The sequence below is a fragment of the Phyllostomus hastatus genome, unplaced genomic scaffold (genome assembly GCF_019186645.2).
Source record: "Phyllostomus hastatus isolate PE091 unplaced genomic scaffold, TTU_PhHast_1.1 phas_contig_86, whole genome shotgun sequence".
In the NCBI taxonomy this organism is placed as follows: domain Eukaryota; kingdom Metazoa; phylum Chordata; class Mammalia; order Chiroptera; family Phyllostomidae; genus Phyllostomus; species Phyllostomus hastatus.
In genome coordinates this window covers 96,262,639-96,290,423 of record NW_025333977.1, presented here as the reverse complement: position 1 = coordinate 96,290,423, position 27,785 = coordinate 96,262,639, and the positions used below count along the sequence as shown (strand labels likewise).

The following is a 27,785-nucleotide window of genomic DNA, read 5'->3' as shown; positions in this document are numbered from 1 at the left end:
ACAAACCTAAAATATTGCACACAAAATAACAATACACACTTTACAAGAACATATAAAAGCAAAAAAAAATAGCCGCAAATTAAATAGAAGAGAACAGTTGCCTGTGGTGGGGGCAGAAGGATGGCAATGCGGATAGGAAATAAAAGGGAACAAAATACATAAATAAAACAAGAGAATCTTCAAAGGTGATAAGATATAAAGTGACAGAAAATGAGGAGTACAACTGACCCAACCACTTCCCTCTGAGGTCTGAAAATATGTGACATTCAAAAATAAAGCTCATCTAGAATATCTATGTACATGATGAGGGGCAGTAGGGTGTTGCAGAGAGTAACTCTGAGCTGGGATCTACATCTTGGTGCTACCATGTGTAGCTGTTTCTTCTCCCTAAAGACTCAGTGTCTGTCTCTGTTACAGAGGACCTAATGTCTGTACAGCTGCTGAAGCCTATAAGGACCTTTAAATAACCTGTAGTAATTCCCATAACCTGACAGGGCAAAGCAACTAAAGCACCAAGGGATGTCAGCAGTCTGCAAGGTTCTAGGAACAGAGTGAGAGCTGGCTAGAATCACCAGCTTTACGCTAAAAGGGCATTTCAAGTCCTTGAACTTTTCTGTTTCCATTACCTTCTGTAAAACAGGGAATATAAGTTTCAATAACAACTTAAGGGCTGCTGTAAGGCACCAAAAGAATTATAAGAATAATTCCTAATAACTGGTGTCTACCAGAAATAAGTCATAAACATCACACTCATTAGACACATGCCCCACTGAAACATTAGGCACATGCCCCACTGAAGTAAAAAATATGACAAAAATGCCCTGGTCAGGTCACTCAGTTGGTCAGAGCGTCATCCCAATAGGCCAAGGCTGCAGGTTCAATCTCTGGTCAGGGCACATATAAGAATCAATCAATGAATGCATAAATAAGTGTAACAACAAATTGATGTTTCTCTCTCTGTCTCCCCTTCTCTCTCTCAAATCAATCAATAATATTGCTTCTCAGCCTTTTGGCTAAGATCAAGTGCAAAATCAATCAATAAAAAATATTTAAAATATGGCAAAAAAGCCTACTGACACTCCTACTATGTAGTAGTTTCCTAGAGGTGGCAGCAAATGCAATAAAACAAGCCATAAAGAGGCAGTAAAAATACTAGAAAGAAGGAGGTGATGGTCATTATTTATAAACTATGAGTTCATCTTCCTAGAAAATCCAAGTGAATTAAAAGTTAATATGATATTAAAATGAATACTACTACTACTAATTATTATTATTAATAATATCTGGTAACCAAAACCAAAATCAATATATTCAAATTGGTGGCTTTCCTATACACCAACAACAAACAAAAGATAGTATAGACTTGACTTGGAGTGTGGAACACACAATACAATATAGATATAATGTATTATAGAATTGTATACCTGAAACCTATATAATTTTATGAACAAATGTCACCCCAATAAATTCAATTAAAAAAAATATAGTAGAAAAAAATCCCATTCAAAACAGATAATTCTAGAAATAAATCTATAGTAAACATGCTAAATCTACATGAAGAGAAAAGCTGTCTAGTAGGTACAACAGTGCACTTTATTAAAAAATAGATATATTGTGTCTAGATGACAGTCTCCAACACCTTGAAGAGGTAAATTTTCCTCTATTATAATTTCAGTGTAATCCCAAAGTCCCAACATAATTTGTTATAAAATTATCAACTGATTCTAAAATTCATCAAAAAGAAAATGTTGAGATTCTAGCAAGATGGTGGTGTAGGTAGACATAGCTTGCCTCTTTGCACAACCACATTAAAATTACAACTAAAATATAGAACAACTATTACTCAGAACACTCAGAAATCAAGTTGAATGGAAGTCTGAAAACTATGGAATTAAAGAAACCACATCCATTAAGACTGGTAGGAGGGATGCTGACACTGAATGGGCAGGTATCTCACTCATCTGTGGTAAATAAAATTTTGGGAGGGATATCTCAGGAGCAAGCAGGCCCAGCCATGCACCAGGCTCCCTAGCCTAGGGTTCCAAGGCCAGCAAGATAAGTCCTCACAACTTCTGGCTCCAAAAACCAGCAGGGATTGGGTCAGTGGAAGAAACTTTTGGAGCCCCAAGCAGTTCCTCTTAAAGAACCCACACATGGACTCAGCTACTCGGACTTACTCCTTCTGAGACCCAGTGCTGGGATGGCAGCTTGAAGGGCACCAGTGGCATATAGGGAGGAACCCATATGTCTGGCATCAGAGTGAGCAGAGGCCATTGTCCCTTTTCTGAACCCTCTCCCCGCACAGCCACAGAGCTAGCAGGCTGGTGTCATATTTGAGACTCCATCAACCTAGATAAAACTGACCTGCTTTGGAGAGCCCCACAGACCCTGGGCCAGTCAACTTACCTGCCCACCCAAGCTGCTTTTCCATATGAATGACTGGTCTTGGCTCAAGCTTCACAACTTCCTAAATCCTTTCAAACAACCAACAGCTGCCCTCAGTGATCTACAGGCCAGGTATTACCAGCAGCCAACCTAGATTCACAGCTTGGCTTTGTCTAGGAATCTCCAAGCCCAGTACAAGTAGCAGCCTTCTCAGATTGCTCTATAAAGAGCAACCCAGGGCAAAACACAGGTAGAGGCTGACTGTGGCCTGTACCACCCGGGAAACCCCAGGGCCAGCACACCCAGTGGCCAGCTATAGACCACATCAGAGCACCACCACCATGTCCCTGCACAGCTCACACTCCAAGGAGGGTGGAAGTTGGTGGCCAGTGGTCACAGCCAATCCTTGCAGTTGCCTGGCCTGGGTAAATCCCTCCCATTGACCTGCCAAGAGCAACCAAGGCTCAATTACAAGAGGAGGGTGTACTCAGCCCACATGAAGGGTGCACCTCAAGTACCCAGCTTGGGTGATAGGGGAGGCTCTGCCACTGGACCCTTCAGGACACCTACTACATTAGCCCATGTCAGCAAGACAGGGAGTCATAGCAGCTCTACCTAATACATGGAAGCAAACACAGGGAGGATGCCAAACCTAGGAGACAAAGAAACATGTTTCAAATGAAAGAACGGATCAAAAACTCCAGAAAAAGAACTAAATACAATGGAGATAAGTATTCTCTTAGATGCAGAGTTCAAAATACTGGTTATGAGGATGCTCAAGGACTTCATAGTAAGAACCTCAGCAGCATAAACAAGATCTAGTCAGAAACAACGGATTCACTAATTGAAATAAAGAACAATTTACAAGGAAACAACAGTAGAGTGGATGAAGGTGAGAATCAAATTAATGATTTGGAACATAGGGAAGCAAAAAACAACTAATTAGAACAATAACAAGAAAAAAGAATCCAAAAAAATGAGGATAGTATAAGCAGCTTCTGGAACAACTTGAAGAAGCCCAACATTCACATCATTGGGCTACCAGAAAGAGAAGAGGAAGAACAAGAAATTGGAAATGATTTGAAAAAAAAATAAAAGAAAACTTACCTAATTTGGCAAAGGAAATAAACATGCAAGTCCAGGAAACACAGAGTCCCAATCAAGTTGGACCCAAAGAGGACTATACCAATACACATCATAATTAAAATGACAAAGGTTAAAGATAAAGAGGGAATCTTACAAGCAACAAGAGAAAAGCAGAGAGTTACCTACAAAGGAGTTCCCATAGGACTGTCAGCTGATTTCTCAAAAGAAACTGTGCAGATAAGAAGGGGCTGGCAAGAAGTGTTCAAAGTGATAAAAAGCAAAGATCTACAACCAATATTACTCTATCCAGCAAAGCTATCATTTAGAATGGAAGGGCAGATAAAGTGCTTCCCAGATAAGGTCAAGTTAAAGGAGTTCATCATCACAAAGCCCTTATTCTATGAAATTTTAAAGGGACTTATGTAAGAAAAAGATGATGATCAAAACTATGAACAGTAAAATGACAACAAACCCACAATTATCAACAATTGAACATAAAAAACAAAAACAAACTAAGCAAACAACTAGAACAGGAACAGAATCACAGAAATAGAGATCACATGGAAGGTTAACAGCAGGGAGGGGAAAGGGGTAAAAGGTATAGGGAATAAAAATCATTAATGGTATGTACAAAATAGAGAGGGGGGAGGTTAAGAATATTATAGGAAATCGAGAAGCCAGAAAACTTATATGTGTGGCCCATGGATGTGAACTAAGGGGGGGAGTGCAGGGGGGTAGGTGGGTGCAGGGTGGAGGGGAATAAAGGGGCAAAAAAAATGGGACAACTGTAATAGCATAATCAATAAAATATATTTAAAAAGTAAAGACTTACATTGTCCCACTCCTAAAAAACTGAAAAATAAGATAAAAACTATGAACATGAAAATGACAACAAACTCACAACTATCAACTGAATCTAAAAAGTAAAGACAAAAACAAATTTAGCAAACAACCACACAGGAACAGAATCATAGCTATGGGGATCATTTGGAGGGTTATCAGCTGGGAGGGAAAGTCAGGGAGAAAGAGGGAACTGGCACAGGGAATAAGAAGCGTAATTGGTAGGTACAAAATAGACAGAGGGAGGTTAAGAACAGTATAGGAAAGGGAGAAGCCAAAGAATTTACATGCACGACCCACAGACATGAGCTAATGGGGCAGGGGATTACTGGAGGGAAGAGAGGTGCCAGGATGAGGGTGACAACAAGAAAAATTAGGATAACTATAACAGCATAATCAATAAAATATACTTTAAAAAAAAAGGCAATGTTTAAGAATACCCAAGAAGCCCTGGCCAGGTGGCTCAGTTGGTTGGAGCACTGTCCCATACACCAAAAGGTTGCAGATTCAATTCCCAGTCAGTGAACTTACAGGAAGGAATGGATCCATGTTTCTCTCTTATATCGATGTTTGTCTCTCTCTCTAAAATCAATGAACATAACCTCAGGTGAAGTTTTTTTTGTTTTGTTTTGTTTTGTTTTTTAAGAATACCCAAGAAAATTCTCAGCTCATCTGCCAAGACACCCTGAGTACCAACCCTGGTCCCACATGGCCATGTTTCCTCTCCAACAAGATGAAAGGAGCTATCAGGAACCAAGAGAAACTCGCAGAAGTGCAGGCACAAGCACACATTGGGAGTAAAGGAACTGCTCATAGAGAGAAGAAGGTGGTTCACAGAACAGTTACAGCTGAAGATAAAAAACTTCAGTTCTCGTTACAGAAGTTAGGGATAAACAGTATCTCTGGTACTGAAGAGGTAGACATGTTCACAAACCAAGAAACAGTGATCCACTTTAACAACCCTGAAGTTCAGGCATCTCTGGCAGTAAACACTCACCATTAATGCCACACTGAGACACAGCAGCTGATGGAAATGCTACTCAGCACCTTAAACCAGCTTCACACAGTCTGACTAGTTTAAGGAGACCGGCGAAACTCGGCCCAGGCAGTCTGTAGATGAAAATCACCACTTGCTATGGAAGAGGAGGAGGAAATTCCAGATCTCGTGTAGAACTGTAATGAGGCTTCCGAGAGTGAAGCAAACTGACCTGAGTCAACTTCTGAAGAAGATAAACTTGAAGAAGTTACTGGGAGGTGCTACTTTATGACTGCTTTTTCAAATTTTGTTTATGGATCTGATAAAATTCAGATCTCTAATATTTTTAAGCCCAAGCCCATTGGATACTGCAGCTCTTTTCAGTTTTTGCTTATATACAAATCATTCTTTGCAGCTCATTAAGCTGAAGAAGCCTGGGAATAAAGTCTGAAACAAAGGTAAAAAACCAAAAAACCAAAAAACAAAACCCAAAAACAAAGAATACTCAAGAAAGTTTCTGAAAAGAAAAATATACTTTGAAGTTGTAATAATTAAAACAGAGAGACAAAGAGATCAATGGAACAGAATCGAGTTCAGGAACAGAACTGTGCATACGGGTATTTAGTATACAATAAAGGTGGCATTCAAACTCAGTGGGGAAAGGATTCAACAGATGATGGTAGGACCTACCTCCCACCATACACAAAAATAAATCCCAGTTCTATGAAGGCAGTATTAGAAGAAAACCTAAGAAACTAATTTTATAATAAAGAGAGCCTTCTTCCTAAATAAAATACACAGAAGAATGAAACTGGACTATTACCTCACACCACATAAAAAAATTAACTCAAAATGGATTAAAGACACAAATGTAAGACATGAAACTATACAACTCCTAGAAGAAAACAAAGGGGGAAAGCTCCTTGACATTGATTGGTCTTAGAAACAATTTTTGGGGAATGACACCAAAAGCACAAGCAACTAAAGAAAAATCCCACAAGTGAGACCACATCAAACTAAAAAGCTTCTTTCTCCACAGCAAAGGGAGCCACTAACAAAATGAAAAGGCAACCTAGTGACTGGGAGAAACTATCTGCAAATGACATAGCTGATAAGGGGTTAATATCCAAAATATATATAAGGAACTCAATAGCAAATTAATTAATTCATTAATTTAAAAATGGCCTAAGATCTAATGCACATTTTTACAAAGAAGACATACAAATGGCTAACAGATACACGAAAAGATGCTCAACACTGCTGATCCTCAGGGAAATGCAAATCAAAACCACAAGGAGCTATCACTTCACACCTGTTAGGGTGGCTATCGCCAAAAAGACAAGAGACAACAAGTATTGATGAGGATGTGGAGAAAAGGGAACCCTTGTGCACTGTTGGTAGGAATGTAAATTGTTACAGCTGCTATGGAAAGCAGTATGGAGGCTCCTCAAAAAATTAAAAACAAAACCACCAGCAATCCCAATTCAGGATATATATCCAAAGGAAATGAAAACACGACCATGAAAATATATCTGCACCGTCCATGCTCACTGCATCTGTGTTGACCATAGCCAAGACATAGAAACCACCTAAGAGTCCATCAGTAGATTCCTGGATAAAGAAAATGTGGTACATATGTAGAATGAAATAATATTCCACCGTACAAAAGAAGGAAAACCTCTCATTTGCGACAACATGGATGGACCTAGAGGGCATTATGCTAAGTGAAAAAAGTCAAATAGAGAAAGACAAATACACTATATGAAATCTAAAATAGCCAAACTGGTAAACACAGAGTAGACTGATGATCACCGGCAATGGGGGAGGGGCGGGGGAGGTAGGCAGGGGGTGGTCAAAGAGAACGAACTTCCAGTTATAAGACAAACAAGTTCTCAGGGTCGAATGTACAGCATGGTGACTACAGTTAACAGTCCTGTTTTATATACTTGAAAGTTTCTAAGGAACTAGATGTTGTTGTGTTCTCACCACAGGGGGGACAAATGGTAAATATGTCAGATAATGGAGGTGCTAACTAGCCTTATTAATCATTTATATATATATAAATTATTACATGGTATACCTTTGTAAACTTACATGCTATATAAAGCTGAAAGAAAAAAGAAATAAAATTCACATGCAAAAAATAAAAACATTAATACAACTGAGAACATTAAAGTATAAAATACCTCTATGGCAAATGGCAGCACATCCAACCAGCCCCATTACTCTCTTACCATGTCACTCAGTTTTAAATTTCCCCTTAACATTTCTCACTATGATAAATGAGCTCTCATTTAGGTGTTTTTTCAGTTGTCAGTTTCCTCCTCTGTAATCTCTGGCTCCAAAACCTATGTGTTTTATTTATCTTGGCAGGGTGCCTGGTACAGAGTGGATGTTCAACAAGTATCTGCTAAGTGAATCAGTGAGACACTGGGCAAATGAGAACCTGTTACAGACCGCATGATCGGCTGGGGCACACCACAGGAACATAACACAGCACAGATTACACAGAGTCAGGATTCAGTCTCTGTGGCCACTAAGAGTAACACCACCATTGCATCCTTTCTAATTACACTCTGGGCAAATGGGAGTCTCACCTTTGTCTAAATACTTCTGGTGATGGAGGGCTCACTCCATGCAGGCAGCTTGTCCCTTTTCTGTGTAGCTTAGGCTCACAATGCCCTTTCTTTTACTGGACTAAATGGACCCTTTCTCCCTGAGCCTTCTGCAAGATTGCCTTACAAAGAGATTAGGAGATTGCAACAGATCCCTGGGTCTTGACCAGGCATCATGAAATGGGTACCCTGTCTGGGTAACAGCAACAGCTGTAATGAACTGGGTGCTACCAGCGAGCCAGGCACAAGTCCAAACACTCCGATTTTCAGGAGTCCTGTTGTTATGCCTACAAGACAGATCAGGTAGGAATTTAGAAGTCCTAAGCCTCAACTCCCCCTCCCCACCCCTCAGCTTCCGCACCACTGTCGGCTGGGTGAGCTGAGGCAGCTGATCCTGAAGGCCCTCTCTATGAAACTAATCGTCACCAGCCTGAAAGGTGATTCTGCTTCCCTGTGGACTAAATGGTGCTATCTTCCTGCCCCCTCCTTGATCAGATGACAGATTTCATCCTGAGCTTGGCAAACTTCCCACCATTCTCTCCTGGCCTTTCCCACCTTGGCTTTCCTCCTTTTCAAAGGAACACTGGGGCCATGACCCCTTATGCTGGGAGGATCACCCACTTGGAGCAGAGGGGAATTAGTACAAGGGCCAAGCATGTCATTGCCGGGTACCATCCAATATATAGGAAGCAGGGCCAGGCAAAGCCTAACAAGATGTGTATCCCTATGTCTTCATCAAGAAGACCCACCTGCTTCCCAGCCCAATGTTTCAAGGCTCAGCCCAGAAGTCCTCTCCTTCTCTGACCACCCTTCTGAGGTTCCCCCTGCCCCAGCCCCCTGTGATTCTTTTTAACTCCCTGGGCATCAACCTTTCAGGGTTCCAGTGATGGTGCCTTCTCTATTCTCCATCTATACCCTGGCTAATCTCATTCAGGATCTGAGCTTCAAATGCCTTCTTCATCTCGCCCCCTGCACATCCAACCCCAGCTTAGTCTCCTATACACACACCACTGGCTACTAAACTCCCACATCTCCCTGGTGTTCCTAAGGCCAGAATCTGTTCAGCAACTGATTTTTGTCAAACCACCTCTCTGAATTTCCATTTCTTTGCCCTTAGTTCACAAAAAGGGGAAGTGAGACAATTCAGTGTCTGGCAAATAGCAGGTGCTCAGTACATAGTACCTTCTGGCCTGCAGGCACAGAAGGGATTTGGTGACATCTCCAGTTAGTTCATTAAAAACGAAGGAACAGACCAATAAATGCACACACAGGACAAGCATCCCTTAAACTAGAAGAAGCTGCTGGAGCTTTCAGCAATCCCTCCCTATCTTTTCTGCTTTCCTCTAGGTTTTCATAGAGTCCATTTCTGACCACTTTTCCACTTTGTCTGAGCTTAGGCCACGGGGGTGCATGTCCTTCCTTACCTGTCAGTTATCCGCAGCACTGTGCACACAGAGGTAAAGGCCACTTCCCACTGTGAGAGCCGCAACTCTAGTTCATTAGGCTCTCTCGCCTCCTGGCATTACCAAGGACATGGGCCAGCACCGCCCTGGCTTCAGAATGCTTGGACATGTCTGCCTCACAGAATCAGGGCTTCAAGGCCCTGCCAGCATGAAGAGCAGGACTCTGCCTCTGACATCCCTGAGTAGCAAAGGGAGACTGACTCCCCTTCTGAAAACGATTTACCATTATCTGATAAAATGGAAGATACACAAAGCCAAAAATGTAGCAATTGCATTGTCAGGTACACATCCAGGACAAACAGGTGTCTGTGGTCTCCACCTGGAAACCCACAAACAGTAGCCCAAACTGGAAACAACCCATCAACAGGAGAAGGAGAGACTAAGCCGTAGCATGAACACACCGTGTGAAGGAATGCATGCTAACCATACAACACAATATGGATGAATCACACAGACATGAGCGTGGGTGAAAGAAGCAAATCACAGAAGAATAATGCATACTGCCTTTTATATGAAGTTCAAAAAGAGGAAACAGCAAACAACTATTTAGGTGGTAAAACTCTAAGAAAAGGAAGGAACTCCTGCCCACAGAAGTCAGGATGGTAGTAACCATGGAGTGGGAAGGGGTTCAGGGCAGGCCAGTCACAGCTTCTGTCCCACTGGCTGGTGCCTTCATGGGCGCCCACTGTAAACGCTTAACTTTAACTTTTCCCACAAGTCCATATGCTCTTCTATTCACAAATACTTCCCAAGAAAAACATTATTTAAAAAAGTAATATGATTAGAAAATCCTAAAACTAAAGACTGAGTCTTCAAAAATGTGACCCGAAAAATGACATAAGCCAGATACAAAAGGACAAATATTATATGATTCTACTTGCATGGGGTACCTAAAAAAGATTTATAGACACGGAAAGTGGAATATAGGTTCCCAGGGCTGGGGTTGGGGCCCGAGGAGTCAGTGTCCGGTGGGGACAGAGTTTCAGTTTGGGAAGATGAAGAAGTTCTGAGGATGGCTATTGGTGATGGCTGCACAACAGTGTGAATGCACTTAACACCACTGGACACTTAAAAATGGTTACATTTTAAACACAATAAAAAGAAAATAATGCATTGCAGTGTTAAAAAAATGTGACCTAGAATGTCCCCTCATAAACTCTAATCAGCGGACAGACACCCATGGGCACAAACACGCATGTCACGGATGCTTGCCAAAGACAAATTTGTGAGAGAAAAGATCCAGAAACAATCAAAATCCTATCAATAGAGCAGTGATTATGTAAAGGGTGTCACATCCATCCAATCTTATTTAGGTGGTAAAAAAATATTAGATCTTCATACACTTACATATGACAATTTTTCAATGCATATGAAGAAGGAAGGGCTCAGTGTTGAATGCATGTATAATAAGTCATCAGTTATCTTTTTAAAGGGATGTGTACACATATGATTGTTTCTGGAAGAAGACCAAAGAAACTGGTCAAAGTGGTTTGCGCTGCAGAGGGTGGAAGCAACTGAGATTTCACTGTTCCCCCTTTTCATATTTTTGTGGGTTGGTTACCATATGCAGGCATTGTCCAAACAAGAAGGGCTCTGTTATAAAAGGATTCTGAGACTCAGGAGATGCTGACTTCCTTTGATCACAGAACAATAGGTGTCCTGAACAATCCAGCCCCGGGGTTGCAACCCCTCTAGACAGTCCCTGCCCCCAGACATTAAAGCCCTTAAGAACTATGGGATTATGAAGTACAAACTGCCAGTTATAAAAATAGTCATATGGGGAATTTAGGACTTCCAGCCAAGATGGAGGCATATGTAGACACACTTTGCCTGCTCGCACAATCAAAAGAAGGACAACAAATTTAAAAACAAAAAACAATAAGGACTGACAGGAAACCAAACTGTATGGAAGTCCAACAACCAAGGAGTTAATGAAGAAACATTGCTCCAGACCAGTAGGAAAGGCGGAGATGGGCAGCTGGGTGGAGAGGATTTGCGGCTGGCAGACTGGGTAGTCCCACATTTGCGTGCAGAAAACCAGGAGGAACAACTGGGAAGCGAAATAGACCACACAACCCAGGGTCCCAGCACAGGGAAATAAAGCCTCAAAGCATCTGACTGAAAACACCTGTGGGGGTTGAGGTTGTAGGAGAAACTTCCAGCCTCACAGGAGAGTTCACTGGAAAGACCCACAGGTCCTAGAACATACACAAACCCACTCACCCGGGAATCAGCACCAGAAGGACCCAATTTGATTGTGAGTAGCAGGGAAAGTGACTGAAAGCTGGCAGAGAGCAGAACAAGCAAGACTATTCCCTCTCAGAACCCCCACCCCCCATATACAGCATTACAGCACTGGGGTGTGGGTTGCCCTGCCCTGGTGAACACCCAAGGCTCCACCCCTTACTATATAACAGGTAAACCAAGACAAAAAAAAATGGCCCAAATGAAAGAACAGATCACAGTTCCAGAAAAAAATTCAAATAAGTGACAAGGAGATAGTCAACCTATCAGATGCACAGTTCAAAACACTGGTAATTAGGATGCTCACAGAATTGGTTGAGTATGATCCCAAAATAGAGGAAAATATGAAGGCTATGAAAAGTGAAATAAAGGAAAATGAACAGGGAACCAACAGTGACGGGAAGGAAACCAATATCCAAATCAATGGTTTGGAGCAGAAGGAAGAAATAAACATTCAACCAGAACAGAATGAAGAAACAAGAATTCAAAGAATGAGGAGAAGCTTAGGAACCTCTGGGACAACTTTAAATGTTCTGACATATGAATCACAGGGGTGTCATAAGGAGAAGAGGAAGGGCAAGAAATTGAAAACTTATTTGAACAAATAATTAAGGAGAACTTTCTCAATCTGGCAAAGGAAATAGACTTCCAGGAAGTCCAGGAAGCTCAGAGAGTACCAAAGAAGTTGGACCCAAGGAAGCACACACCGAGGCACATCATAATTACATTACCCAAGATTAAAGATAAGGACAGAATCTTAAAAGCAGCAAGAGGAAAGGAGACAGTTACCTACGAAGGAGTTCTCATTAGACTGTCAGCTGATTTCTCAAAAGAGACCTTGCAGGCAAGAAGGGGCTGGAAAGAAGTATTCCAAGTCATGAAAGGCAAGGACCTACATCCAAGATGATTTTACCTGGCAAAGCTCTCATTTAGAATGGAAGGGCAGATAAAGTGCTTCCCAGATAAGGTCAAGTTAAAGGAGTTCATCATCACCCAGCCCTTATTATATGAAATGTTAACGGGACTTATCTAAGAAAAAGAAGATAAAAAACATGTGCAATAAAATGACAGCAAACTCACAATTATTAACAACCACACCTAAAACAAAAACCACATGAGACTGAAACACGCAAAGCCTGGCCTAGGCCAGCAGAGCTCAGCCCAACTGCAGACCCACAGTGGTTACGAAACTAGCATTAGCCCCAAGTAATTAGCTAGGAATAGATCTCGTTAAAGATGTGGGTGACCTCTATACTCAACATTATAAAAACAATGCTGAAAAAGATTTAAGTCAGAATAAACAGAGGGATATACCATGTTCAGGGATTAGAAAATTAATATTAAAATGGCAATTCTCCCAAAATTGATATATAGAGTCAACATAGTACCAATAAAAAATCCTAGCAGGCTTCTTTAATGTAGAAATTGGAAACGCAAATACCTAGAATAGCCAAAATGATCTTTTTCTTTAAAAGAACAATACTGGAAAACTTCCACTACCGGGTAATCAAAACAATATGCAAAGACAGTCAGCTTGACAGAACGGGAATAGTAAAGAGAAGCCAGAAATAAATCTACTCATACATTCCTGACAAAGGTCACACTGCAGTGGGGGAGAATGTGCTGAGTCAGTCGAATATGCATTTGAAAAAAGAATGAATTTTGACCCCTACTCACACCACCCTGAGATATAAACCTACATGTGATCTAATGTGAAAAGTGAAACAAGTTAAGATCTAGAACATAGGAGAGCATCTTCATGACTCTTGGATTGACAAAGATTTATTTTTTAAAAAAACATAAAATGTACTAACATAAAAGATTAATAAATTGTGTTTTATTAAAATCAGAAATCTGTGTTTCTCAGAAGACTTTATTTGCAACAGACTCATCAGAAAACATCATTAAGAGAGTGGAAAAAGTCACAGATGAGATGAAATACTTGTGATCCAAAGAAAGATGCGTAATCAGAATACATGAAGAACTACTATGAATCAGCAAGGCAAAGAAATCCAATTTTAAAACGGGCAAATGACAACAAAATGTTCAACAGTAATATGAAATGTGCTCTGCATCATGTTATGGGGGGATGTATATTAAAACCATAATGAGATACTATTACATAACCACTTGATTGGCTAAAAAAAGAGAAAGAATTACAACATCCTATTGTTGGCAAAGATGGGGAGTAACTGAAACTCTCATCAACCGCTAGCGGGGATGTAAACCAGTAACATACTAGGAAAACTGTGTGGTAGTATCTGCTGAAGCTAACCAACCAAACCTTTGATGCAGCAGTTCCACTCGTAGGTGGATATCCAACAGAAATATCTGTCTAAACCTTTCAAAAGACGCACACTTTCGAATGTTCACAGCAACTGTATTCATCACAGCCAAAAACAGGAAACAGCACAAATGTCCATCCGAACTAGGATAAACTATGATTTACTCCTACAATGGAATAATAAAGGGCAATTTAAAAAAATAAACAAACTACTGCTACGTGCAACATGAATGAATCTCAAACACATTATCCTGAACTAAAGAGGCTAACAAGCAAAATCATACTGTATGGCCCACACTATACAAAATAAATTCATGAGACAATTCTCCAGACTTCCCATCAGGATGGCAGCGTAGGTAAACACAGCTTGCCTTCTTGCACAACCACATTAAAATTACAACTAAAATACAGAACTGTCAGAAATCAAGTTGAATGGAAGTCTGACAAGTACAGAATGAAAGAAACCACAACAATATCAAGACTGGTTGGAGGGGCAGACACAGAGCGGGCTGGTCCTATGTCCACGTGTGGTAAATAAAATTTCAGGAGGGATATTTCAGGAGCAAGGAGTCCCAGCCACACACCAGGCCTCCCCAGCCCAGAGTATCAGTGCCAGGAAGATAAGTCCCCATAACTTCTGGCTCCAAAAACCAGCAGGGCTTGAATCAGTAGAAGAAACTTCTGGAGTCCCAAGCAGTTACTCTTAAAGAACCCACATACGAACTTCCTGAGACTCACTCCCTCTGAGCTCCAGCACCAGGGTAGCAGCTTGAAAGGACCAGTGGCATGCAGACAGGAACTGAAGTGTCTGGCATCAAGGCAAGAAATGGGGAACAGCTTTCTCCCAGGCAGTAAATGGACAGAACCACAGAGCAGGCAGGCTTGTACCACATCTGAGACTCTGTCAACCTGGCTAACTCTGTTTGCCCTACCCTGGAGATCCCCTGAGGCTCCATCCCCCCTGTTAAAAGTGGCTTTTCCATATGAATGACTGGTCTTGGCTCAAGCTTCACAACTTCCTAAATCCTTTCAAACAACCAACAGCTGGCCTCAGTGAGCCCCCAGCCCCGCACCCCCCACCACTTCTTGTAAAATGACCCCAGGCATGGCACTAGCAGCAGCCAACCTAGATTCACAGCTTGGCTTTGTCTGGGAATCTCTAAGCCCAGCACAAGTAGCAGCCTTCTCAGATTGCTCTATAGCTCAGGAAGGGCAAAACACTGGTAGGGGCTGACTTTGGCCTGCACCACCCGGGAAACCCCAGGGCCAGCACACCCAGTGGCCAGCTATAGACCACATCAGAGCACCACCACTCTGCCCCTGCACAGCTCACATTCCAACGAGGGTGGAGGTTGATGGCCAGTGGTCACAGCCAATCCTTGCAGTTGCCTGGCCTGGGTAAATCCCTCCCACTGACCTGCCAAGAGCAACCAAGGCTCAACTACAAGAGGAGGGTGTACTCAGCCCACATGAAGGGTGCACCTTGAGTACCCAGCTTGGGTGATAGGGGAAGCTCTGCCACTGGACCCTTCAGGACACCTACTACATTAGCCCATGTCAGCAAGACAGGGAGTCATAGCAGCTCTACCTAATACATGGAAGCAAACACAGGGAGGATGCAAAACTAGGAGACAAAGAAACATGGCCCAAATGAAAGAATGGATCAAAAACTCCAGAAAAAGAACTAAATGCAATGGAGATAAGTAATCTCTTAGATGCAGAGTTCAAAATACTGGTTATGAGGATGCTCAAGGGACTTAGTGAGGACCTTGGCAGCATAAACAAGATCTAGTCAGAAACAACGGATTCACTAATTGAAATAAAGAACAATTTACAAGGAAACAACAGTAGAGTGGATGAAGGTGAGAATCAAATTAATGATTTGGAACATAAGAAATTTACAAATCAGAAGAAGAAAAAAAGAATCAAAACAAGGATAGTATAAGCAGCCTCTGGGACCACTGCAAGCATTCCAACATTTGCATCATAGGTGTGCCAGAAGGAGACGAGAAAGAGCAAGAAATTGGAAACCTATCTGAAAAAATAATGAAAGAAAACTTCCCTTAGATGAAGGAAATAGACATGTAAGTTCAAGAAGCACATAGTACCAAACTAGAGGGATGCAAAGAGGCCCACTTCAAGACACATAATTAAAATCCCAAAGGTTAAAGATAAAGAGAGAATTTTAATAGAAGCAAGGGAAAAGAAGTTAGATACCTACAGTAGGTAAAGTTACTAACTTTGCATATCAAATTGTTCAAGTTGTTTATTGTGTTTACTTATTGTCCTTCATATATCTGTATATTATAGAGTGACACACAGTCCTAATATTTATTCCTGGTGTTAGTAATTTGAATTCTCACTTTTTTCCCCTTGATCAGTCCTGCTACTTTTTCAATTTCATTGATCTTTGAAATAATTAATAAAACTTGTTTCATAAAAATAAATATATAAATTCACAAACAGGTAAGAATAATTGATGGTGATAACAGTCCGCACTGCGGTTTCCAAGGGGTAGGGAGGATGGAACTGACTGAGAAAGGGTGCCAGGAAAATGCTGGAGCACCTGGAATGTTTATATCTTGACTGGGAGGAAGCTGCCTGAGTTACACATACATGACAATCCATGAGCTGTTCTAGGAAGACTTGTATGCTTCACTGTCCAGAAATAAAAAATAAAATAAAACAAAAATAAAAAGGTTTATAAGAAGTAATTTTGCAACAGGGTGCAGCTGGGGGTGAGGGGGCATTGCAAATAGGGATTTATAATGGGGTCCAGAACTCAGGGTGTCCAGGAAATAATAAAAAAATATATAGGATGTCCTCACCCCCACAAGTCTGAACTGGGGGATGGGACACATGGAGTGGGGCCATTGAGAGCTGTTTTGCATAGCAAGTTTTGCAAATAACCTCAGGCATGGTCATTTAACATATCTATAACTTGTAACTGGTTTCATGAGTATGTTAAATAGCTGTGGCCAATGCTTTGAGACAAAGAGATGGGAGTGACTTCAGCCCATGATGTAATTGGGGGGCAACTCCCCCTGGTTACAATGCCTGCATGAGAACTAAAAGAAGGAGGGGCCACACAGCTTTGGTGAAAGAATGGTTGGGACCACCTGGCTTTTGAGAAAGGGAGAAAGGGAGAACCATGTGGCTTTGGGACTCCCTTTGCCACAGAGCTTAGGAAACTAGAAAGCAAGACAGTAGCACTGATGCAGAGCTCTCTTTGCAGTTTGGAAGAATGCAGGAGAGATGCTGAGGGAAGGAAAGGGGTGAAAGGACTCTTGCTGGTGGGCCAGGAGAAGGTGCCATGAGGGAATGGATTAACTAGAGATCTCAGTGGTGACACAGCTGATGGTGCTGGGAACCAAAGGAGGCCTGCCAGCTGAGCACGGATTGCTGGGAACCGAGGGGTTACCTGAGCCATGGACTCCTATTTATTTTCCTGATACACAGTACCTCAGACTGGGCAAAGGGGGAAAGAAGGACTGTGTGCATTTGTGGGTATTCTAAGGGACTTTGGGATCTCAAGGAAGACATTAAGTTATTACTCTAAGTCTGTAAACCTTTGAATAAATAATTCCTTTCCTTTTCACCAATCCCTGGCATTGAGAGATGTAATTCCCTGGCGGCGGGCAAGGCAAACCTAGTACAGGGGGACCCCGGGAGAAGAGGAGGGGTCCATTTGGTAATAGTATATTGTACCTCTCCCCCAGTGGGTCTGTTTGGTAACAATTTTATTAATCTAGATTAAACAATACTCAAGAGTATCTGTAACATACTTCAACACAAACTTTTAGAAAGAAGGAAACTCAGGAGATGTAACAACCAAATATTGATTAGATATTACTTTAAAAAACAAGCTATGTACAATACACTTTGGTGACAAGCAGAGAAATACAAATGGGGTCTGAGTATTAGACAGCATCAGGGAGTTGGTAATTGTGTTAAGTGTAGGACCGTGGTATGTGGGTAATATAGCAGAATGTCTTTACCTTTTAGAGTTGCAACACAGTGTCAAGATTGAAATGTTTCCCTTGCTGCAGCACACACTATCTCAAATGAGAGAGAGAGGAGTGAGCACTGGACAGTTATAGCACTGAGTCATCTTCCCTGAGGCCCCTTAGAACAGCTTTACTGAGGGTCTGTCCCAGCTGCCTGGTGTGAGTGGGGATCCTTTCTGGCTGGTGGAGCCACGGGTATGAGGGTATGCTATGGTGGGCTTTGGCCACATTTTGGGGCTCCAGTGTCCCATCATGCCTGGCTTCAGACTGGTCCTTGGGAAGCTTTGGGAGATGGTGGCTGAATGGCCGGACGACCCCTGGACAGGCCCCACCCTCTGTGGCCTCCCAGGTGGTGTGTGGTGTAAGTGCACCTGTCATCAGTGTTTTAAGGGCTATTTCTGTTCAGTCCTTTACAATGGATGATAAGCTGAATCTATGCAAAAAGAGGTTAGCAGCTTGCACAGAAAGGGCTGCTCTGATCAGGAAGAGTGCAAAAACTCTTGACAACTTTAGCTCTGTTCAAAAGGAATGTGTGCAACTGGCATCATTTTAAGAGGATGCTACCCTAAAAAGAGTCACCCTATGCCCTGGCTGGTATGGCTCAGTGGATTGAGCGTGGGCCCGCAAACAGGAAGGTTGCTGGTTTGATTCCCAGTCAGGGCACATGCCTGGGTTGTGGGCTAGGTCCCAAGTTGGGTGTATGAGAGAGGCAATTGGTTGATGTATCTCTTGTACATTGACATTTCTCTCCCTCTCTTCCTCCCTCCCTTTCCCTCTTTCTAAAAATAAATAAATAAAATCTTTAAAAAAAAGAGTCACCCTAAAAAGATATGGAACCTTGCCAGTTTTTAGGCAAACTCCAAAAAGCTGAACAGCATCAGTCTAATCCCTGAGGAGGAAAATACTTTCCCAGACCAACGACAGAACAGAGGTGTAAAATACTTGGACACCAGAGTGGACAGCTCACCTGAAGAATGCACTGTTCACTGGACAATGGCTCCAGAATTGAAACACTGCAAGCCCATTATGGTCCCTCACCAGCTGGTGGCCTTAATCTAAGGAGAGCTGTTTTTCCTCCATGCAGGCTCACTCCTGACTACTGGCCAATGTTCACCACCTGCTGAGGTTCACGGTGGCCCCAGGTCCAAAGGCAAGCACCCCTCTCCCTCTCATGCTCCTTGGAGAGGCCTCCAAAACCCCTCCTGACCCCCTCCCAGTACAGCCTTCAGTAACTCATTCAAACAAACCAAAATGTGGACTTCCAGAACTCCACCAAGACATTCCTCCTCAAAAGAACTGTGATTTATCTCTTTCATTATCAGTGTAAGAAATTGCTGCTAAGAGACTATACTTACACTGACAAAAGCTTGATGGAATTCAGTTCTTGGAATAGCTTTTTGTTTTATAGGTGCATCTAATGGATGACTTGCTTTTTTATCATTCTTTCCAGTTTATTTTAATTACCAGTCCACCATTTATACATACAATTTAATATGAGAAGATGGTTAATTATACAGCAATTTGGGTTTTCCCAGGCCAGTATTTACTCTAAGAAAAATGTAAATGTAATTTTATTTTTACCTTAATAGTGATTAGTAAAAGAACACAAAAATTGCCCTCGCTGGTGTGGCTCAGTGGCTCGTGTGCCGGCCAGCAAACAAAAGGGTCGTGGGTTTGATCCTAGTCAGGAAACATGCCTGGGCTGTGGGCCAGGTCTGCAGTGCATGGCACAGGAGAGGTAACCACACACTGATGTTCCTCTCGTTCTCTTTCTCCCTCCTTTCCCCCTCTCTAAAAATAAATAAATCTTTTTAAGAAACACAGAAATTATAATACCATATAAAAAACTAGCCGGGTTTCTCCTCCTCTTAGAGGCAAACGGGAACCAGGGCACTGGCACGGTTTCCTGTGCAGCTGACTGGCCCCGGGATGTGGAAATCCCGTCTGGCGAAAAGGCAGCGGCATCCTGGGGGCAGTGCCAGATGGGGCCCTGCTAAAGCAAGGGAGGGCAGAGGGGCTGCACTGGTGAGGGGTCTGGGTGGCGCAAGTCTGTGCCCTCAGGCTCCCAGTGTTCTCAAAGAGGAGCACACAGGCTCCTCCAGAACCAATTTCCAGGGCTCTGCTCAGCCACTTTCCATTTATCTTCACCCGTATAGTTGGGATCTTGGCCCCAGCAGGCCAATGCACCACATAGCCCTTGGCCAAATCTTTTCCCCACTCCCCAAACATCTCCACAGTTTGTCTTGTTCCCCCTGCAGCTTGTAAAGTGACTGGTGACTCTGAATATCGCAAGTGAAGCAATGAACACCATCAAAGGTGTCCAGGAGAGGAAAGTTAACAGGACTCCACACAGATGGTCATGAGCTGGGGTCAGGTTGCAGCACAGACCTAGGAAGTCAGAGAACCCTGCCCAGAGCCCTGCTCTAGCTCCCCGGGGCTGACTGACCTCAGGCAAAACATTGAACTCTGTTCCTGAATCCAGGCTTTGGGGGCCCTGTGATGATGCATAAGGAATCATGAGACCTTCCTCAGGTGCTCACTCAACATCCACCTGCTGCTCACCTGCCAAGTGGGGCCCAGCCTTTCTCTGAGTTTGCACCTCCAGCCCAGACCTCAGCTCTGTCCTCCAGACTCAAAACCCCAAACGTGGAAGTAGTGTCTCCACATTGGTGTCAGCAACCGGCTTCAACACCTCCCGGATGAAACCATGAGTAGCCCTTGCCCACTGACCTGGGATTCCCCATCTCAGCATGCGCACACCACACCCAAGCGTGGGAGCTGGCATCTCGAAGAGATCCTGACCCCTAGCCAGGCACACCTGCAGTCACCCTCCACTAAACCTGTGGCCTGCCTCCTGCTGTCCCATATCTGCCTTCCACCTTGCTCTTTGCTGACAGAGGCTGACCTGTAGGAGCTGCAGCATGGGCCCCCATGGCCACTTCTGCCTAAGGCCACGGGGCCCTCCCAAGGCTTCAGCTCTCACCAGGTTCCCCTTCAGGCCTGGGGATGACAGCTCCCAGTACTGCCAGCCCAGGTGCTGCACTGTGCCCTGCTGGTCCCCTACCCCACCCTCACCTCTGCATGTAATTCCTTTGTTGACTTCACTGGGCAGGAAGATCTAGGAGGAAAGGGTAGGGGGTTGGGAGTAAGGACATCAGGGGCCCCATCCTCTGAACTCAACTACGAGTCTTAAGACATCTTCTTATCCCACTCTGAGCCTCTGTGTCCTGGCTGTATAATTAAGGGGTGGGGGCAGTTGGCAGTCTGAGTCAACACTGTGGTAGCACACCGGGCCCACTGCATGCTTTATTGATACTGTAATATATTTGATTCAGTTGCCCACACTTACAAATTGGGAGCTATCTTATACAATTAAAGATCCCAGGCTTCTCTTGGAAAATCCAAAGTTATGGGCCATGCTGGGCCTGTGCTGCCCCAGGGCAACAACTGCAGCTGGAGAGCCAGTGGTCCTGCATTCAAGGCATCATCCTGGTCCCCATGGCCTCCACTGGCCAGTGGCTCCTCTCCACCAGCTACCTCATCTTAAGCACCTACCTGGCTTTGCCTCCCCACTGTGCACATTCCAAAGGCCTGCTTGTCACAGCAACTGAGTCCACCCCATGGAGGGGTGCCTTCGCCTTTCTGGTTCCCACTGGATCCCCTGGCACCTGACATAACATGGCCTACACACGTGCCATGAATGAGTGAGTGGGGCAGGTGAGACTGTGGGAACTGGAAGCAAGGAAAGACTCTTCGTTCACACACCCGGGACCTGTCACATTCTCTCCTCCACACCCCTCAGGTTCTGGGAGCTCCCTGGGCCCAGCACAGGGAGAGTCAGCGTTTGGCAAGCATCTGCTTCACTGCCCTCCGTCAGCTTAGGCAATTCACTTAACTTCCCTGTGCCTGTTACCCCACCCCCAAAAGGAACATAATGACCATCCCCTTCTCACAGGGGCATCAGACAGCTTAATGCACCAGTACACGTCGTGATAAGCACAAAGCCTGCTATGTAATAAATGCTCCCCCACCATGGGGTGCACCCACTCCTCTGGTTTCTGGGAAGTCAGCCTCACAGACAGGCTAGACTGTGCCGCTGAAGAGAAGATCTCAGGACTTGAGTGTCTGCCAACTCAGCTGGCTGAAGCAAAAGCCCAGGGCAGGGAGGCAGCGGGGAGGACCGCTGCACTGCACAAATGCAGGCAGAGTGATGCAGGCAGGGGTGGGAGCAGGAGGTAAGCAGCGGACATCCCCTACCCAAGCCCACAAGGCCTTGTTCCTTTGCTTTTCCCCCAGAGGGACAACTCCCGGCCACCAGAAAAGACACCTACCTGTTCACTTAAATAAAGACACAAATCCATTCTGCCACTTCCCAGTGGCACTCTGGCAAGAAAAAAGGAAACTCACAGTATCCAATGTCCAATCTATGCTGACTAGCATTCTCTCTGCTACTCTTCTCAGTAACCTTGGGGGTGGAGCAGGAGGTAAGAGATTACTCTCCCATTTTACAGATTCAGACATGGGCCCAAAGAAGGTGACTTGACTTTATCTAAGGTCACACAGCCAGGAAAGCAGGATTCACACCCAAGGACACAGCTTCTGAGGGCCTACTTGGCTCATTCCCCAGCATGACTCAGCCTCTAGCCCACTATCATGGTGTGGAGACCCTGTAGTAGACAAAGGGGTCCCAGCAAATCCCCAGGCCACAAAATGCTGACCTCAGTCAGATGGAAGCCTCCTCCTCGAAGCCTCAGAGACTGCAGGACAAAGGACCCCACAGCCACAGAACCGTGGCCCAGCTTGAAGGAGGTGCCAGTGGGCAGATGATACGGCACTGCTACCACTGCCCACAGGGAAGCCTGCAGCACAGACCTGAGCTCCAACTCAGAGCCACCCAGGACTCTGGAAGGCTAAGGGTGCAGGAAGCCAAAGGAGCGTGGTTAACCCTAGGAGAGCCGCATCTGCTGCCTCAGGCTTGGTGTGTGAACAGGAAGCAGCCCAGAACTCAGAAGCCACCGTCCGTCCAGCAGTGCTACCAGGACTGAAATCACAGCACCAAGGACACCAGCTACGAGTGAAGCCCAGCACCTGGTGCTCAACACCAGCTTTCTTCTAACTGAGAACACAGCTCTAGGGGAGAGCTCTCAGTAAACCCATCACACGGTGAGAAAACTGGGGCCCGGGGCAGTGAAGTAATTTGCGTAAGGTCACATAACTAGTGAGGGACAGAACCAGCCTCAAACCTGGGGAGCCTTGTACCAGGTCTACCCCAGCAGGAAATTCAGAGATACCTTAAGCACAGGCGGACCTGGGTTCAGAGCTGGGCCCACCACTTACTTGCTGCTGGGCCATAAGCCAGTCACGTTTCCTTCTGAAGGGAAGTACCAAGTGAAATGAGGTACATGGAGCACCCAGCCCACGGCCTGGGGTACATCCACTGCACTGACTGCCCCGATTCTGACTGGTAATAGGATGCGACAAAAGCAACAGTTGTGTTAGTTTCAAGCCTAGGCCCATGGATCCTTATGTGATTCTAACGTTTTCACCTGGGGCCCTGTCTCCAGAAGGAGAACTAGCCAGGGCTAATCCACTGGAGGATGAGAGAGCGCCAGGAGCAGAGATGAGCCGTCCCAGTGAGGCCACCCCAGACCAGCCAGCCCCAGCCGACATCAGCTGCACCTGGCCTGTGGACTTGGGAACAACACTGAAAGTGTACTGTGTGCTACAGAGGATCTGTGGTAGTCTGCCACTCACATTATTATGGCAATAAATAGACTGCCCTTATCATGCCCAACGTGTGTCCTCAGCAGGAAGGACTGGCACCAGTTTAGTGGGGGTAGCAGAAAGACCCCACCACAGCCTCACACAGTGTTAGTGGGAGTGAGGCCAGACTGGCTGGGGAGCCCTTGATCAAGGCAGGGGGAGAGGAAAGCCCATGAGGCAAGCCACTGTAAGACACATATTCACACCTCCCCTATTTGCCAAGCTGGGAACATTTTATAGCACCCTGTTCAGTTCTCTCCTTAGTGCTTTTCATCCTCTAACCATAGACTTTACATATTCATGTGATTGGCTGTGTGTGTCCCCTACACACAGAGTGGAAGCTCCACAAGGGATGGAAAGTTCATCTGTTTTCATCACTGCTGTATCTCCAGCACCTGGAACAGTATGACAGGCACTCAAATATTTGTTGAATGAATAAATTGGGGAACAGGCATTCTCATACATTGCAGGTGTAAATAAAAATGGTACACCATCAAGGGAAGACAAGTTGACCGCATCTACCAGGATTATAAACATGCATTCTGTGTCCTCTAAAACTGAGCACATACCAGCCAACACCTCCCAGAGGAAATGCGTGTGGCTGGTCATCTGAGCAGGTACATGGCAACACTGTTCCCGTGACCCCAGACTGGAATCCACCCCAAGGCCCCTCGATGGGAGAGTAGCCAGCCGGACTGGGTCCACCCACACAGTGGAGCACTTCTCAGCAGTAAAAAGGACTGACTCTGAGACACAGTTCGGTGAGCCTTAGAAATGCTATGCGAGTGAAAGAAGCCAGACACCAAAGAGAACCGCCTGCATGGCTCCGTTTGTGAAAGTTTGGCAGCTGCGCTGCTAGAAGGCGGCTCCATAGGATGGTCACTGAGAGGGGACCTGCCCTGTCTCATCATGTTTCCTGGTCTGAATGATGGTCCCACAGGTGTGTTCATTTGGGAAAATGTATGACTGAGTTTTTCAAAATAAAAATAAAGGAAGGCATATGCACATTGACTGCTGGGTGCAGCATAAAGGTATTCACTGAAGCGTTGTTTTTTTAGTGGCAAAAGACCGAAAGCAATCTGAGGGTGCATCAGTAGGGACTGGCAAACAAAAGGGAAACCATGCACACAGTGGACCACTAGCCGGTAGGGGACTATCCACATACTGACAAGGAAAAGCTCCAAGATATGATAATTGAAAAAAAAGCACAGGAGAGCACACTGCATACCATGCTAGTATTTGCGAAAATATGTGCGCACCCTCCATTACTGTAGTGGTATTGACCAGTGGTGCCCAAGTGTGAACATGGGCCCTGGAGGGATCCTGAGACCTTTGCAAAGAGCTGTTTTCACAACAACACTATTTAGTTGCCTTTTTCATCACTGTTTCTCCCACAACCACTCCGGAGTTCCTCGGAGACTACATGACAATGTGGTAATGTCACACACTGATGGTTAATGGAATGTGTGTCTGTTTTTCTGCGTTTTCTAGAATTTTCTAAAGTCAGCTCATGAAAAGATGGCTGACATTGTTAGTCATCAGGAAAATGCAAATGAAAACTACAGTGAGACACCACCTCACAGCACTGAGGCTGGCTGTACTCAACAAGACAGACAATAACAAGTGTTGGCAAGGATGTAGAGAAACTAGAACCCTCACGCATTATAGTGCATTATTATTTCTGCAGCCACTGCAGAAAACAGTTTGGCAGTTCATCTGGTGGTTAAACACAGCATTAACATATAATCCAGCAATTCTACTCCTAGGTACACTCCCAAGAGAAATGAAAACATACATCCTCACAAAAATAGGTATGTGAATATTAACAGTAGCAGTATTCACAATAGATAAAAGGTGAAACACAGTGGCCATCAATGGATGAGTAGATAAATTGGATGTGGTCCATCCATGCAATGGAATGTCACTCAGGCACAAAAGGGATGAAATACTGACATCTGCTACTATGTGCATGGACCTTTAAAGCATTAATGCTAAGTGACAGAAGATAGTCCTCTAAGTCCAGGGATGTCCAGTATATGGAAATCCATGGAGATGGACAGTAGGGTGATGTTTGCTGGGGGCTCAGAGAAGGAAGAAATGAGAAGTGGCTGTTACAGAGTACAGGGTTTCTTTTTGGGGTGATAAAAATGTTCTAAAATTAGAATATCTGGTGCTATTTACACAACTGTACTAAAAACTATTGAGTTGTACAATTAAATAGGGGGACTTTATGGTACATATATAATATCTTAATAAAGCTGTTTTAGAAAAAATAAAGAAAACATAGTTTTAAAAGTTAAAATAAAGAAACCTACCAAAGGCCTAGCCTTGGCCCCAGACCCTCATGATGGGGAGCCCTGTTTGCTTCAGGTGGCTGGCACACGTCCTGTCCTCTGGGAGGCAAATTCAGGGAGGGCTTGGCTCTAGGCAACACAGACCCACTGCAGCTGCCAGGTCCCCTATGGGGGCCATGAACCCACCCCTTCTACTGGGACACTGGGGCCCCCTGCTTAGCATCCTATGCCTTCCAGAAAAGCCCCTTCCCCTCTCGGGACACCAGTGTCTCTTCCATAAAATAGTATGACCACACTGATTCTCTCAAGGTTGCCACAGGGTGAAACGCTATGCTCTGACAGGTGCCCCAGCAGAGGACCCAACCCAGCTGTGAATCAGGGCTGAGCAGACAATAAAATCGAGGCAAGCTGGCCCAGCAAAGTGCACAGCACCTGCCCAGTCTGAATGGCAGTCTCTTCTCAGCTTCCCTGATGGCCAACCAATGGCACATGGACCTAGTGTACCCACAATTGCCAATTTTCAGCAACAGCCACAAAGCTGAATCTTATGTGATGTGTTCCAATTTCTAAATGTCACAACACAATTCTAATGCTTACAAATATGCTCTGCAGAAAGAAGCTAGCAGGTGGACAGATAAGAGGTATGTGCACAACTTTAAGCAGGGCAGCAGGCAGAGGTAGGGCCGTGGCCTCACTCTCTCGCCACACAGCCCCTGCTCCAGAAATGTTAGTTCTCACTACAGCTTCACATGCTAAGCACATCATTTCACCAATAAGAAAACTAGAGCTCAGAGGGCTGATGTCCCAGGCTCCAGGTCACACAATGACTGGGAACTCACTGTGGGCCTGCAGGGATTGGTGGGAAACCCAGGCCTCTTTTCTGCCTGTCCTGGTCCTTGTTGCTCCCAGCAGACCCTGACAGAGCCAGACATCCATCCCATTTCAAGACCCCATGGGCTGGGGGTGCCTATGGGAAGGAGCAGGTGGGCCCACCTGTAAGCTCTCCTCACAGCACTCTGCTGCTGCTGAGCAGGGCCAAGTTCCCCACATGGTAACCCCCTCCCCAGCCCGCCCCAGGAGCCTTGAGTTCTTGCAGGAGGTCATTCTGTTGTATAGGACACAGACTCACGTGTCTAGAATCCTAGCCTGGCTCCCTCAGATCCCACACAAGTTTAACCTTCCATAGGCCAGTACTAGAGAGGAGATGGCAGGGTTTGTAGGGGTCATCTGGGGAACAGTCTAAGGGAGTCCCCCTCGCCTGCTCCCTGGAGCAGCACCACAACCTAGTGATTGTAGGGCACCTTGGAGGCCCACTGACATTGGAAGGCCCAGTGCTGGCTCCTGAGGGCTACAGGGTGAGGCAGGCACAGCCCTGCTCCTGCAGTCTCCACCTTGCACCCAGGGGGGCACTACCCAGCACAGATAAGGTAACACCACCTCCTGCCTGACACCTAGCAGCTCCCCACAAAGGCCCAAATCTTCATCCCATGATACGTACTTCACCCTGGGCCTGGCCTCTGCCCCTCTCAGCTGCCTCCCACACCAGCCACACAGCCCCCTTTTAATCCAGTTCACTCCCCTCAGGCCGCAGGGCCTTTGTATATGCTGTGTCCTCTAGCTGGGGCACTCTCTTCTCTCTGCTTCCATCCCATCACCCGGCCAAAAACCGATGCTCAAACATCACTTCCCCTAGGAAGCCTTCCCTGATCTCCAGGAGGGATGAGGCCCCGCCCCCAACAGACACACACAGACACACAAGCTCACAGGGCACAGAAACTTCACACCCATGACTATTGGGTTTTTTACATCCCCCATAAACCATAAGCTT

At 44.9% G+C, this 27,785-nt stretch overlaps 1 protein-coding gene and 1 pseudogene across 2 annotated transcripts in view; one reads left to right on the top strand and one right to left on the bottom strand.

The window, feature by feature from the left end:
- Positions 1-27,785, bottom strand: part of FBLN2 (fibulin 2) — a 99,870-nt gene that overhangs the window by 33,181 nt on the left and 38,904 nt on the right. The window lies entirely within an intron of this gene.
- LOC123827259 lies at positions 5,045-5,518 on the top strand (annotated as a pseudogene).